This window comes from Oryctolagus cuniculus, chromosome 20 (assembly GCF_051225735.1).
Source record: "Oryctolagus cuniculus isolate XC-2025 breed Fujian yellow rabbit chromosome 20, ASM5122573v1, whole genome shotgun sequence".
Lineage (NCBI taxonomy): Eukaryota > Metazoa > Chordata > Mammalia > Lagomorpha > Leporidae > Oryctolagus > Oryctolagus cuniculus.
This window is the reverse complement of record NC_142886.1, coordinates 10,127,292-10,140,368: the sequence shown is the minus strand read 5'-3', so window position 1 is coordinate 10,140,368 and position 13,077 is coordinate 10,127,292.

The window sequence follows — 13,077 nt, the reverse complement described above, 5'->3', positions numbered from 1 at the left end:
GGAGTTACAGACAGAGAGGGAGAGACAGAGAGAGAGGTCTTCCATGTGCGGTTCACTTCCCAAAAGGTTGCAATGGCCAGAGCTGGGCTGATTGGAAGCTAGGAGCCAGGAGCTTCTCCAAGTCTTCCATGTGGGTGCGGGGGCTCAAGCACTTGGGCCATCTTCTGCTGCTTTCCCAGGCCATAAGCAGAGAGCTGGATCAGAAGAGTAGCAGCTGGGACTCAAACCAGCACCCATATACCAGCACTGCCGGCAAAGCCTGGGCCAGTTACGCCATAGTGCTGGCCCCAAAAATGAATCTTAAAAAAATAAATACATAAACAAAAATCAATGCTGCAGACCTGCAGGCCTGGGGACTGTGCTCACACCAAAGAACCAGGGTGGTGCCGGCTTCTGAGGCTGCGGGACCTGACCATATAAAACAGCTTGCCAGACTGCAGAGTGGGAGGTGGGGAGGAGCTGGCAGTTAAGGAAACACGTTTCGACATTCAGCATACGGGGTGACATACTGCACGATTCCATGCACTTACCATGCTGGGAAGGGCCCACGGCTGAGCCACACATCAGACCCGCGGGGGCTGGAAGTGACTGCTCAGGGCTACATTTGGGGAGTAGGAGAACTGTTCTGTGTTCTCACTGGGGCAACCGTCACACAAGACCCACGGGAAACGTGCACCCTAATGGGGTGAATTTGTTGCATGCAGATCGCACACTCGAAAGCCTGGCTTCCAATACAGTTGCAGGGGGTGTCACAGGTCGCCACTCAGCCGTGGGAGACAGAAAGGCGGCCCCTTCGTCAACTCCCTCACAAACTCTCCTGTTCACAGGAAGTTGGTGGTGGTGGGGGACAGTCAGGGAAAATCAGCCTCGCCCATTGTAAATCTGCTGTTACATGAATTAAGCGACTTTTGGGTAAATAGAAAGACAAATCCCTGCCTGGGCTGTGACTGCCTCTCTGTGTGCCCCTTCGTGCCCCCTCCCATGCCTGACCCTGGGGTGATGCTGGGGCAACGGGAGGGGCGCCTGGCCTGGGTGCTGGACTCTGTGCTGTCCTCTGTTCCTCGCTGGCTTCTGGGGAGATGTCTTTCACTTGCCTGCCTGGTGGCATTTCCCCGAATGGGGTTTAGCAGGGGATACCGGGGGGCTCAGCTGGCTCGTAGGTCCTGTCTCAGCTCTGCTGGTCCTGTAGTCCTGGCTTGAGCCTGGGGCCAGTCCATGTGGGTGCAACCAGCTCTCAACCAGCTCCACATCCCTCACAGGGGTGAACTGTCCAGCTCATAAAGCCCAGGACATCCTCTGCTCTGGTCCTGCCAGGGCTACTACAGGCAAAACTTGAAATTCAATGCATTGTGGGGCCAGCACTGTGGCATAGCGAGTAAAGCTGCTGCCTCCATCCCATGTGGGCACTGGTTCAAGTCCCGGCTACTCCAATTCCCATCCAGCTCTCTACTATGGCCTGGGAAAGCAGTAGAAGATGGACCAAGTCCTTAGGCCCCTGGAACAGGTGGGAGACCTGGGAGAAGCTCCTGGTTCCTGGCTTCGGATCAGCATAGCTCCGGCCATTGTGGACAATTAGGGAGTGGACCAGCGGATGGAAGACCTCTCTTTCTCCCTCTGCCTCGGCCTCTCTATAACTGACTTTCAAGTAAACAGATTAAAAAAATCTTAAAAAAAAAAAAAAAAACTCAATGCATTGATAGCAGGCTGATCTTGCAGAGGTTAATGGTGTCTGGTCTGTGAAAGATGTTAACAATGTCAAAACAGTGCTGGCGCTTGGCAGAAAATGAGTTCCCCACCCGTGCCAGGGGCTGCTAGGTTTCTCCTGGGCCTCACTCAATTCCGGGGGAATTGGGGTGGGTGGGGGGACGGGGCAGGAACATTTGCAGATCCCTCTCCCAGACTGGAGACGCCGTGTGCTTGCCTCACTGGGTGCAGCCACTCCCAGGGGACACAGTCACACTGCCAGCGCCTCTGTAGGGCTCCAGCTGTGGAGCGGGGCAGAGGTCACATCTGCCCCTGGCCTTGTCTCAGTCTCAGTGCCTCCCGGCTGCTGTCCGCACTGTGGCCACACGACCACAGCCTGACACCCCCCGCCCCCCACAGGCCCTCCCAGCTGCCGAGCTGCCGCTCCCTGTGGTATCTTCTTTCTCCCAGCCCTGCTGGTTTTCTCTGGGGAGAGCCCCCATCTCTTTCCCTAGGATGGGAAGCCCCGTGGTTCTGAGAGAACGAAGCTTCCGGATACAGTAACTGCCACTAACGGCTTTCAGAGTTAGCGTCTCTGTCGCTGCAGGGTTTGGATAATAAGGTAGTCATTTCCAAAGGAGTGTTTTTGCTGGCCAGTTAAGGGACTGCCTTTGAAACACGGAGCTTGGGAGTGGGAATTTGGTGCATCAGTTAAGGCGTCTCCTGGGACACTGGCGTTGGAACCCAGGAGAGCCTGCATTCAGATTCCAGCTCTGTTCCTGATTCCAGCTTCCTGCTAATGCACACCCTGGGAGGCAGCAGTGATGGCTCATGGGTGGAGTCCCTGCCACCCATATGGAGACCTGGATGGAGCTCCTGGCTCCTGGCTTTTGCCCTGCCCAGCCCTGGCTATTGTGGCCACTCAGGGAGTGAATAAGTGGATAGAAAATCTCTCTCTCTCTCTCTCTCTCTCTCTCTCTTTCTCTTCCTTTCAGATAAACTTTTTTTTTGAAGATTTATTTATTTATTTGAAAGTCAGAGTTACACAGAGAGAGAAGGAGAGGCAGAGAGAGAATCCGCTGGTTCACTCCCCCAACTGGCTGCAATGGTGGGAGCTGCACTGATCCAAAGCCAGGAGCCAGGAGCTTCTTCTGGGTCTCCCATATGGGTACAGGAGCCCAAGGAATTGGGCCATCTTCCACTGCTTTCCCAGGCCATAGCAGAGAGCTGGATCGGAGGTGGAGCAGCCGGGTCTTGAACCGGTGCCCATATGGGATGCTGGCACTACAGGCGGCAGCTTTACTTGCTATGCCACAGCGCCACATCCCCCAAATAAACTTTTAAAATAACTAGCTAACACAAGTTTTTGACAACAGTGAGGTCCTCATCCATGAAGATATATGTACGGCACACACTTTAATATCATTCCCCCCAACCTGTTACTCCTTCTCTTTCTAATCCATCCAGGCACCCAAGTCAAAACGTGGGGTCCCTCCAAGATCCTTTGTCTTATTTTGCCTTCTACTCCCAGTCTGCAACTGTTGGTTCTTTCTCCTTTAACAAGGGAGTTCTCATCTCTGCCTTCTATCCCATGGCACAGCTGCTGCCTTGGGTGAGGCCCCCCGCGCTGTCCCCTGGGCTGCTGGGACACTTTCTGGTGGCCCTTTTGGCCCCCTGGTTTGTCTCTTCCTGGCTGCAGGTTTGAAGTTTTCAAACACGCATCTGACTGCTTAAACGCACAGGGGTTGGCACTGTGGCACAACTGGTTAAAGTCCTGGACTGCAGCACAAACATCTCATATGGGTGCTGGTCTGAGTCCCATTCGATGCTCCTCTTCTGATCCAGCTCTCTGCTCTGGCCTAGGGAAGCAGTAGAATACGGCCCAAGTCCTTGGGCCCCTTCACCCATGTGGGAGACCAAGAAGAAGCTCCTGGCTCCTGGCTTCAGCCTGGCCCAGCTCCAGCTGTTGCAGCCATTTGGGGAGTGAACCAGAGGATGGAAAACCTCTCTCTTTTTCTGTCTCTACCTCTCTCTGTAACTCTGTCTTTCAAATAAACAAAATAAATATTTAGAAAAATAAAATAAACCCCCTTCTTCTGGGCTCTGTACAGACTCGGCTCCTCCTCTATCCCCAGTCTCTGCTTCAGCCACGCCAACAGATCTTCAGGGCCCTGGCAATGTTGTGCTGGTCAACAGCCAGGAGCCAGTAACTCCATCTTGGTCTCCCACAGGAGTGGCAGGGACCCAAATACTCAGGTCATCTTCTGCTGCTTTCCCAGATGCATTAGTGGGGAGCTGGACTGGAAGTGGAGCAGCCCAGGCACTCCAGTATGGGACGCCATCATTGCACACAGCACCCCATCCTGCTACACCCCAGCACCGGCTTCCGTCACTGGCACTGTGCACATGCTGCTTCCTCTGGCTCCAACCTCTCTCTTCACCTTCCCAGAATTCCACCTCTGAGACGTCCTTCCCCTTGGAGCCATTCCCAAGGCTCCAAGCTAGAGCTCTGTGTTCTGAGCAGCCTGGCGTGGACACTGGCCACACAGAATTGTACCTCCAGGCTAGGCTAGCCATAAGCAGTAATAACCGAAGTTTCCCAAGCACATAGCACACAGTACTTGGCCCAAACCAATCCATTGAACAAGTAACAAGGAGTGCCAGCCCTGGAGCTTGGGAAGAGATCTCGGGGGTCACCGGGTTCAACATGGGACTTTCCAGAAAGGTCTCAGACTGTGTCAGCCTCATGGAGCTAGGTGGTGAGGTAGCATCACACCGTCCCGGCCAGGGACAGAGCTCTTCCTACCAGTCTGTAGGACCTCTAGACCCAGGGACAGGTGCCAGGTAGGTTGGGGCAGTGGCATGGAACCAGGTTGTAGGCAGGAGTCAATGAGAAGACACAGGAGGCAAAAACCCAACTCACGGCCTGGAGCAACTAATTCTTCAGCTGGCAAATGGTTCAACCCCACAAAGAGCTCACCTGGATTTTTCTCTCTAAAATCCTTGTTGCTGTCACCTGTGCAATTGGAATGGCGTGCCCAGGACCAACAGGAGCAGCTGGTGTCCTACGTGATAATGACAAAGCTGTGCAATAAAGTTCAATAAAGGCTCTGCTCCTCCACCCTTGATCGGTTTGAGATCCAGCCAATTTGTCTAGCTTCATTACCCTCCCTTTATGACAGGGACTTTGTAGCTTAATTTCTTTTTCTAACTGATTAATTAATTAATTTGAGAGGCAGGGAAACAGAGAGAATGAGAGCTCCTATCTGCTCATTCACTCCCCCAAATGCCTGCCCGGGCTGGGCTGAAGTTGAAGCTGGGAGCCAACTCAATCCAGAGATGGATGGCAGAAACCCAACCACCATTCCTCCTCCCGGAGCCTGCATTGGCAGGGAGCTGGAGTCGGGAGCCAGAGCTGGCAATGGAACCCAGGCTCTCTGATGTGGGACACTGGTGTCTTAACCACTAGGCTACACGCCTGCTTCTGCTTTATGTGTCTTGTGATTTTAAAAAGCAACCATACTGACTGGTGCCTCGCCTCATTCCTTCCTGGGGACTCTGGGGGAGGTAGCTCTGGGGCTCCTGAGAGGCGAGACTTAGTCAAACTCCCATAACTGCTCTGAGCCAAAGCATCCACATTTGTCAAGAGAAGAGGTTCTGATAACATCCCCAAGGTTGTCGTGGGAACGGTCACAGGCTCTTGGGAGGCAGCCAGCAGCGGGGGTGTGCAGGCTGCTCCTGGCGCCAGAGCATCCGGGATTCAAATTCTTGTTCCACTCCCTGCAAGGTGTGTGGCCCTGGACATGTTACTGGTCCCCTCTGCATCCCAGTTTTCTGTCCTCTTAGGGTCGCTAGCACCTCTGTGGCCCTTGGACAATGCCTGACACGTGCTAACCCCCCCCAAGCGTGAGCCAGGCACCCAACACTCGTGAGTCCCTTCCTTCTTCCCCTTCTGGAAGGAGCCTAGTTCTGAGCACCGGTGTGCTGGGGTCCCTGGACCTTGATCCACGCTCTGCAGCCTAACCCTCAGCAACTGCGGATAAATCTGGAGAAAGCGACTCCTCCCTTTTCTCTGCACAGCCAAGGATAAGTAAACTCTTCCTCTTGATCACTGGAGCCACCACACATTCCCCTCCCTGATCCCTTACATGGAGTCTGCTTCCCCAGCTCACAACAAGCAGAAGCCCAGCCCCTGTGCAGGGCGGCCTGGCCTCTGCCCTGCTCATCGCAGAGTGCTTTGCTCAGCACTGTGGCCTGGCCCTGGGTTCCTGAAACCTCCCTGTAACAGGCTGCCTGTCTGGGCCTGTTACCTCTTGGGTCATTTATTAGTCTCAGCTCACCTGCTAGACTCTGTGTGCTGCATCTCAGCTTCGGTCACCTTCCATGTAGAGACCTACATCATGGCTGAGAGCCCCAGGCCCAGCCCTGGAGAGTAGGAGGGAGGCAGGGGTGCCGGGGCCAGACCCTGAATTTGGAGGAGAGGGAGCCAGTGCTGCACACCTGCCTAGTGAGGCTTCTTGAAGTAAAGGGAACACCTGGAAAGTGAACTCTGTGACTACACTAAAAACCACTGGCTTGGGGTCAGCGCTGTGGCACAGCAGGTTAAAGCCCTGGCCTGCAGCACCAGCATCCCATATGGGCACTGGTTCAAGTCCTGCCTGCTCCTCTTCTGATCCAGCTCCCTGCTAATATGCCTGGAAAAGCAGCGGAGGATGGCCCCTGCAACCCATGTGGGAGACCTGGAGGAGGCTCCTGGCTCCTAGCTTCAGAATGGACCAGCTCTGGCCATTGCAGCCACTTGGGGAGTGAGCAGCAGATGGAAGACACTCTCTCTCTCTCTCTCTCTCTCTGCCTCTCCTTCTCTGTGTAACTCTCTTTCAAATAAATAAAATAAATCTTAAAAAAAAAAAAACACCCACAGGCTTCTGTATTTGAAATGGGTGAATGGTATGATATGAGAATTTTAAAAAATATATTTTTTTAATTTTTATTTATTTATTTATTTTTGACAGGCAGAGTGGATAGTGAGAGAGAGAGACAGTGAGAAAGGTCTTCCATTGCCGTTGGTTCACCCTCCAATGGCCGCCGCGGCCTGTGCACCGTGCTGATCCCATGGCAGGAGCCAGGTGCCTCTCCTGGTCTCCCATGGGGTGCAGGGCCCAAGCACCTGGGCCATCCTCCACTGCACTCCCTAGCCACAGCAGAGAGCTGGCCTGGAAGAGGGGCAACCGGGACAGAATCCAGCACCCTGACCAGGACTAGAACCCGGTGTGCCAGCACCGCTAGGCAGAGGATTAGCCTGTTGAGCCGCGGCGCCGGCAAAAAGATTTATTTAAAAGGCAGAGTTACAGAGAGAGAGAAGGATCTTCCATCTGCTGGTTCACTTCCCGAATGGCCGCGATGGCCAGGAGGGGGTCATCCTGAAGCCAGGAGCCAGGATTTCCATCTGGTTCTCCTACGTGGGAGCAAGGGCTTGAGCACTTGGGCCATTCTCTGCTGCTTTCCCAAGTGCGTTAGCAGTGAGCTGGATCAGAAGTGGAGCAGCCGGGACTCGAACTAACGTTCTGACCTGGGATGCTGGCGTGGCAAGCTGCAGCCACAACACTTGTCCTGGAGTCTTTACTTTCCTAACCCGGCGAGAAGTAGCTTCAGGACTGAAATTGCCAGCTGTGGCAGTTGCTACCTCCCTAGACAGCAGGTGGAGGGCTCTGGAAGACACCTGCAGGCTCTGCGGGGGGCAGCGTGGGCCCCCGGGGCGAAGGGTGGAACTGAGAGGGCCCTGAAGCTCATTGTCAGGGCCTGCAGCCGGGCTCTCTGAGGAGAGGGCGGCGGCCAGCTGGGGGCTGGGGGCTGGGGGCGGGGCAGCAAGTCCAGGACGCCCACGAAGAAGTCCGCCTGGGATTTTTACGGGGCCCTCTTTCACACGCGCGCACAGCCGGCTAGGAGCGGAGGGCTTGGCAGAGAGAGAGAAGAGGCCATGTGAACAGGGCAGGGAGTGCATAGTTTCCATGGCATAATCGGACTATAAAGCCCCGCGTGTCTGTGGGGGAGGGAGAAGTGGCGGCTGCGGGGCCCAGCCTAGGCCAGAGCTGGGCACGCACCCAGGAGCCACACTCCCTCCCGGTGCCTGCAGGGCCTCAAGCCTCTGGACGCTCCTGTGGTTGCTGATGGGGCGAGAGCGTCGGCCCTTCCAGACTCCTGGCCATGGGGTAGAGCTGGGCTGAGCCGAGGCGAGGCGCAGGCGGAAACACAGGCTGTGAATTCACAGGCAGGCAGAGTGGAGGCCCCACCCGAAACACCCGGGCTGGCGCTGACCCGCGTCCTTGCCTGGAGCGGTTCTGGGAGGATCCCCCAAGCCCCCTCCTCTGCTGCGCAAGGCATGGCTGTAAAGAAAGAGGCTGCTCCGTTGCTGGTGGCTTCTGGGACAGACATCAGGAACAGAGAAGCCTGGGCTTTAAGGCACAGGGTAAGCAGCCCACAGACACATCAGCGTCGCTGGGTTCAGGACCTGGCTCCAGCAGACCCTGGGAGGCGCTCGTGATGCCTCGGTCCTTTGGGTCCCTGTTTCCCACGTGGGAGACCCAGGCTGAGTTCCTGCTCCCAGCTTTGGCCTGGCCCAGCCTAGCTATTGTGGGCATGTGGGGAGTGGATCAGTCAATGAGAGCCCTCTCTCTGTACACATCCACCACTATCATTCTGCACGTATCTACCTCTCAAATACATACATAAAAATTAAAATAAAAAAAGAAGACAGGGCTAACATTTAATAAGCCTAGTTACCAGACTCTGTGCTAAGCATTTTTGCTTTTGTGAGCTCATTTAGAATAATACGAAGGTACTTCAAAACAGTCATGAAAATTATGTTTGCTTTGAGGGCTGGCATTGTGGCACAGTGCGTTAAGCTGCCACTTGCAACACTGGCATCCCATCCTGGAACAGCAGTTTGAATCCTGCCTGCTCTGCTTTATCCAGCTTCCTGCTGTGGCCTGGGAAAGCACTGGAAGATGGCCCAAGTGCGTGGGGCCCTGCACTCATGTGGGGAGAACCGGGTGAGGCTCCTGGCTCCTGGCTCCTGGCTCAGCCCTGGCTGTGTCGGCCACTTGGAGTATCATTCAGAGCATGGAAGATCTCTATCCATCTCTCCCTCTGCCAATCTTTCAAATAAATAAATTATTTAAATGTTATTTTGGTTTGGTACAGAGTTTGTAATCTCTCTCTCTTTTTTTTTTTTTTTTTTTTTTGACAGGCAGATTGGACAGTGAGAGAGAGACAGAGAAAGGTCTTCCTTTTGCCGTTGGTTCACCCTCCAATGGCTGCAGTGGCTGGCGCTGCGGCAGGCAAACCACGCTGATCCGAAGGCAGGAGCCAGGTGCTTCTCCTGGTCTCCCATGGGGTGCAGGGCCCAAGCACTTGGGCCATCCTCCACTGCACTTCCTGGCCACAGCAGAGAGCTGGCCTGGAAGAGGGGCAACCGGGAAAGAATCCGGTGCCCCGACCGGGACTAGAACCCGGTGTGCCGGCGCCGCTGGGTGGAGGATTAGCCTAGTGAGCCGCGGCGCCAGCCAGAGTTTGTAATCTCCACACATATTTTTCATCAGGCATTTCCTACGAGGCACACGAGAACCCTGCACCGCCAGTGACTGTGGGTTCAGCAGACAGCGGCTCTCATCTCCTCCAGTGCAGGTCAGGTTTCCATCAGACAAAGGCAGAACAAGCCTCTTGTCACTGCTGTAGTGCTGAAACATGTTTACAGTCTTTAGCAAGAGCCGAATTGGGCAAGCAGGAGACAACACTCCACCTCCAAGTCATGAGTACAAGGGTAGGTCCAAAATTTGTGGGAGGGGCTGGTGGTGTGGCTTAGCAGCTTCCAGTTCCGGCTCCTCCACTTTGTGATCCAGATCTCTATTAATGGCCCATGAGGGGGCAGCACTGTGGCATAGCAGGTAATGCTGCTGCCTGCAGTGCCAGCATCCCACATGAGCGCCAGTTCAAATCCCAGCTGCTCCACTTCCAGTCCAGTTCTCTGTTATGGCCTGGGAAAACAGTGGAAGATGGTCCAAGTTCTTGGGCTCCTGCACCTGCATGGGAAATGTGGAAGAAGCTCCTGGCTCCTGGCTCCTGGCTTTGGATCTGCCCAGTTCCAGGCATTGCAGCCATTTGGGGAGTGACTACTGAATGGAAGACCTCTCTCTCTCTCTCTCTCTCTCCCTCACTGCCTCTGCCTCTCTGTAACTCTGCTTCTCAAATAAATAAATAAATCTTTTTTAAAAAAATGCCTGAAAAGGAGCAGAAGATGGCCTGTGTGCTTGGGCCCCTGCCACCCACATGGACAACTCAGAAGAAGTTCTTGCTCCTGGCTTCTGCCTGGCCCAGTCCTGGCCATTGTAACCTTCTGGGGGAGTTATCCAGCAGATGGAAGATCTCTCTCTCTCTCTCTCTCTCTCTCTCTCTCTCTCTCTCTCCTTCTCTCCCTGTAACTCTGCCATTCAAATAAATAAATAAATATTTACCAAAAAATTTGTGAAACACAGAATTAAAAGATTTTTATTTTACTGCAAAAATGTTTGAAATTCATCAGTTTCTTTTTTCCCCAATACACATTTCCCATGAACTTCCTGAAGACCTTTTGTAGAGATTAATAACGCCTGTTGTGGCTAATATGTCTGCCTACTGGGGGTCAAGCATCATTTAATCCTCAGAAATTTCTCAGGCGATGGCCGGCTCCACAGCTCACTAGGCTAATCCTCTGCCTGCGGCGCCGGTACTCCGGGTTCTAGTCCTAGTTGGGGCGCCGGTTCTGTCCCGGTTGCTCCTCTTCCAGGCCAGCTCTCTGCTGTGGCCCAGGAGTGCAGTGGAGGATGGCCCAAGTGCTTGGGCCCTGCACCCGCATGGGAGACCAGGAGGAAGCACCTGGCTCCTGGCTTTGGATTGGTGCAGCGCTGGCTGTAGCAGCCATTTGGGGGGTGAACCAATGGAAGGAAGACCTCTCTCTCTCTCTCTCTCCTCTGTGTAACTCTGCCTGTCAAAAAAGAAAGAAAGAAAGAAAGAAAGAAAGAAAGAAAGAAAGAAAGAAAGAAAGAAAGAAAGAAAGAAATTTCCTAGGCCAAACTGTGGCATGGAAGGTTAAGGCTCCGCCTGCATCCCATATGGGCGCCAGTTCGAGTTCTGGCTGCTCCAGCTCTCTACTAATGGCCTGGAGTAGGCAGTGGAAAAGGGCCCAAGTGCTTGGGCCCCTGCACCCATGTGGGAGACCCAGAAGAAGCTCCTGGCTCCTGACTTCACACTGCCCAGCTCTGACCATTGCAACCACTTGGGAAGTGAACCAGCAGGTGGAAGACCTCTCTCTCTCTCTCTGCCTTTCTCTCTGTAACTTTGCCTTTCAAATAATCCCAAAAATAAGAAAAGAGAAAAAAAATGAATGAAAGAAGGAAATTTCCCTATCCACAGGTTGAGCAAAAGTATTCCTTATCTGTCATCCTGCCCTAAGTCACTCAGCCGTCAGGGTTCCATGGGACTGAATGCAGGCAGCCTGGCTCCGAGTCCCCCTGTGGGTGGGGTGAGGCCTTTGACATGGGTCCCACTGCCCTGAGTTTGGGGCTTTCTTTTTTTTCTCAAAAACCCACCTCCTCAGCCTGCTTCTCTTTCCACTCTGTCCCCCTGGGGTCCCCAAGGCTGGAGTCTCAAAGGGGCTGTGTGTCTGCAGCACAGCGCAGGGCTGGCTGTCCCTGCACCCGTTCTGGGTTTGCTATGACGTCATGCGCGGCAGCCCCGGGCCACGGAGGTTACCGGAGACAATGGGAGCTTTCTGAGCGCTGGCTGTGCCACACGTCTCAGCCGCAGCCGGCACACACAATGCCCTCTGTCTCCCCAGGGCCAGAAAGGCGCATTATTGCTGGTTGGGTGACTCCAGCTCTGCTGGCCTGCACATCCCCCACGAGACCCCTCCCCTAGCCAGCGGCCATGGCCAGAGGTTGGTGGCGGGGGCGTGGGTCCATGGTGGCACCCAGAGCCTGGCTGTTCCTGCTCCCTTGAGATTTCTGCCTTGCCCCCAAACCCCATCAGACTGGTCCCTTGTCCTCCCTCCCCACCAGCAGGTCCTAACCCATGCAGCTACCTCTGGCTATCCTAAGCCTTTCGAAAGCAAGAATTTACATTGCTCCTGGGAAGGCAGGCAGCTCAGTGCCTGGCACGACAGCGCCCCCCCCCCCCCCTGTCCCCAGCCCCTGTGCCAATGTCGCTTTCTCTTCTGTTCCCCTCCCCCCTGGCCTGGTTTCTCGTGTTTGGACTTTGTACAGTTTGGTGAGAATTTTATCGTGAGGCATTTCGACAGAGACCCTGAAAATCACTGCATTCTTAACAATACCAGCCACAGTTTCCTAAGCTCTCGGCATGTGCCTGGCCCCGGGCCAGAGCCCTGGAACCCTCACAACAGTCTCTGGGGAAGGCGGTGCTCCCACTGGTCCCGCTTCAAGAGACTGAGGCTTCTAGAATGTGGGCGACTTGCCCAGGCGGCAGAGCGAGAGGCAGAGCTGGGAATCAAAATCAGCTCCGCATCCGTGATGAGAGCACCTGCGAGAGCACCTGTGTGGCTTTCCTATCCCTGCCGAAACAAAGCGAGGAGACGGGGGGCTTGGAGCAGACCTCTCCCTCTCCCAGTCTGGAGGCCAGCGCTCTGATCGGGGCGGGGGCTGTCAGCTGGTGGTCTTGGAGGGCTGGGAGGGCCATCGCTCCCCAGCAGTCCTTGGGCTCCTGGCCTGGCAGCTGCACCAGTCCAGCGCCCCCGCCCCCATCATCACAAGGTGCGTGTCTGTCCCTAAGTCCAAATTTCTTCTTTGTTTAACAACTTCCTATTTCTGAATAGTTTTAAATGTATGAAACAAAAACTGTGAAACAGTACAAAGAATTCCCATATACGCCACACCCAGCTACTCCTATCACTAACATCTCATGTTAGTACATTTGTCACTTTAATGAACCACACTCAGCTTCCCCTATTTTTAAAACCCAAACTCCCTCTCTCTCCCGCCCCCAGCCTCCTGCAGTCAGCACTCTGAGCTTCTGTCAGTCCCCACAGAGAGGGAGAACGTGAGGTATCTGTGGATGTCTGGATTATTTTGTTTAACATACATGGTGTCTTGTAGCTCTATCCATGTTGCTGCAAATGATGGGATTTCATTCTTTTTATGACTGAATAGTATTCCATGATATATCTTTTTTTAAAATAAATCTTTTTTTTATTTTTTTATTTATTTATTTTTTTTTATTTTTTGACAGGCAGAGTGGACAGTGAGAGAGAGAGACAGAGAGAAAGGTCTTCCTTTTTGCCGTTGGTTCACCCTCCAATGGCCGCCGCGGCCAGCGCGCTGCGGCCGGCGCACCGCGCTGATCCGATGG